Below are 2,786 nucleotides of genomic sequence, written 5' to 3'. Positions count from 1 at the left end.
ATCCATGCCTGGGAAATGCCTCCTTCTGGAAGGCAGCCAGACTGGCAGATTTCCAAGATATTCAGAGAACTGTGGTATGAAGGTGTGAAGGTAGACCTACACTGGGGCTACGGAGACTGGACTCCTCCCCCAGCACTGGCCTGGGCTCACCACATCTCATTGGATTTGGAGGCAGCCGTGTCCCATGGCAGGCACCTGCAAGGATCCCGAGGTCCTGGGACACCTCGGCTTGTGAATGAGTTGTTGGCCACCTCATCCCCCACTTTTTCCAGCACACTGTCCCGTCATACCTGCCTGAGGTGTGTTATGTTACCCAAGTTGTTGTTGTCCAGTCAAGTCATTGTTGACCAGTCTCACACCAGCCTCCATCTCACTGAATTGGCAGCTGGGCCTGGAAACTAATAAAGCTAACTAGGAAATGACTTGGGAGGCCTTGTGCCAGTATACAGGTCCCGGCAGGCCGTGTGCGCTGGGGGCCTGGCCCCGCCCCGGGGTCATCCACACGTGCAGGCCGGGGCTCACCAGGCCTGGACGAGCCGCCCGGGTTGTCCTGTCCTGCCTCAGTCACCCCATCTGTAAAAGGCTCAGGACCAGAGTCATGGGGCCCACCTGGGCCGCCCGCAGCAGCCCCTGGCACTGGCACGGTGCCCCCTCCCCAGATTCCGCATGAAGGCAGGGAGCCCAGCCCCAGACAGTAGGATCTAGTTGTTTGGACAAATATGTTACAGGGGCGAAGGAGGGGCCATATGTTTGTCCTAACACACCCAGGGCTTGTCTGTCCCTTTTATGTACGTAAAGGGAGAAGGGTTTAGTGAGGTCGGGCAGGTGTAAAGCAGGGGCCATGACTAGGGCCTGGCGGAGTTTTTGGAATGGCTTGTCTGGTGAAGATGATAGGGGTTCATTTGGTCTCTTTTTGTAAGGGCATACAGTAGGTGGGCCAATAAAAAGTAATTTGGGATCCATGCTCTAAAGTATCCCGCTAGGCCGGAAATGAGGGCTAAAAGGAATGAGGCTATGGAGGAGGAGGATGGGGATATAGAGATGGAAACATGTAACTGGGCGAGAATATATCTTTTAATAGAGGGACGGGACATTGAGGCATGACCAAAAATGAGTGGGAGAAAGGAGATGAAACGCCTTTAATGTGGCAAGTTAGTGGAGGCGTTCTGTAGGGGTATATATGTTTTTTCCTTCCCTGACTATAGGGGAAATGTTAAGTGTGGTTGGGCCCTGAAACTCCTTTAAGACCAAGAAGAAGGAAGACGTCCAGGAAGAAGGAGACGGGTCAGCCATCCACAACAATAGTTACCCTGGGCTCGCTTTATGTGATGGTCATGGTCGGGAAGGACCCAGGGCCCTGTCAGTCTTCTTTCTCTTCAGCCAGTCCCACCAGAGGTGTTTGAGGTGCCCGGGATGGCTGGGGCTTGTTAGGCCAGTCTCCCCTTCGGGTGAGTGGACAGTCGGAGCACCAATGCCCCATTTTTTGGTACTTAGGACATGGCTTGGTGGGCCTTTTGGGTGATAAGCAGTTCCTTGACCAATGACCTTCTTTGTTACACTTGAAGCAAGCGCCGGGGGGAGTTTTGGAGGTGGAGGGCCCGGAAGGGTGCTTAGAGGGCTGAGTAATTACTTTGGCCAGCATTTGGAGGTCGGCCAGGCATTTGGAGGTTGGCCAAGTCAGCCTTTTGTTCTCGTTCTTCCTCCCTATTATGAAAGACCTTGAAGGCCACTGATAAAATTTTAGTCTGGGGAGTAACAGGGCCTTGTTCTAGTTTTTTTTAGCTTAGTCTTAATGTTGGGGTAGGATTGAGCCAAAAAGTATGTCATGATGTGTGAGACTGCATGCCTGAAGGACCCATTGGAATTTTTTAATGTAAGTAGAGGGGTCGGTGGTTAAGGACCCTAATCTCTTTTCCAGCTGGGCGAGATCAGCTAATGAAAAGGGAACATGTACCCTAATAACCTCCTCCTCCTTCTCCCCCCCTCCTCCGGGGAAGGTGGCTCGGGGGGCCTTGTCCCCTCCTCTCCCTCCCTCCCTCTCTCCTCCAGGAGGAGGCAGGAGGGAGAACAGGCTGACCAGGTGGCCCATCACCCTGTGGTGGTTGCCCCGGAGACCAGGGCTGTTTACCGGCCGGTCGGCCGGGCGCAGGAGGTGGATGGAGTGGAGTTAACTGAGGGGGGTTGGGGAGCAGAGGGAGTTACAGGAGAAGGAGACCTGAATGGGGGGGTTTCGTCCACAGGGTCAAAATTATCAGAAGTAGGGGATAGTGGAGGCAGTGAGGATGGAGGGGGTTTGGAAGCAAGGAGAACCTGGGAAGGAGAACAGGTGAGACAGAGAGAGGGATTTTGGGCAGGCGGAAAGCCTCTACATATGGAATCTCTTTCCACTTTCTCAGGTGCTGGCAGTAGTTAACAAGGTCCCAGAGAATGTCGGGATCAAGTGTGCCCTCAGGGGGCCACTTATTTTGGTTATCTAGGGGATAATAAGGCCAATCTTGTGTGTGTAAAATTTGGTGAGGAGTCTGGGTTTAATGTCAGGCTTGAGGGATAGGGTGGTAGGGTTGTTTAAGAGACATAGTAAGGGTGAATCACCCCGGAGGGAGAAGGCAGAAGCTCCCATTCCGAAGAGGATTAGAGAGAGAGGTTTTTAAAAGGAGGAGGATTAGAACGAGCCTTCCTGCCGGATGAGAAGGACAAAACTCCGATGGGTGTCCCCAATTAGTCATGCCGTTCCCAGGAGATGGGTTCCTGGAACCCAGGAAGGAAGGGGGTGTAGGTTGTCACCT

The sequence above is a fragment of the Galeopterus variegatus genome, unplaced genomic scaffold (genome assembly GCF_000696425.1).
Source record: "Galeopterus variegatus unplaced genomic scaffold, G_variegatus-3.0.2 Scaffold15417, whole genome shotgun sequence".
Lineage (NCBI taxonomy): Eukaryota > Metazoa > Chordata > Mammalia > Dermoptera > Cynocephalidae > Galeopterus > Galeopterus variegatus.
The sequence above is the reverse complement of the archived record's forward strand: the minus strand, read 5'-3'. Positions refer to the sequence as shown.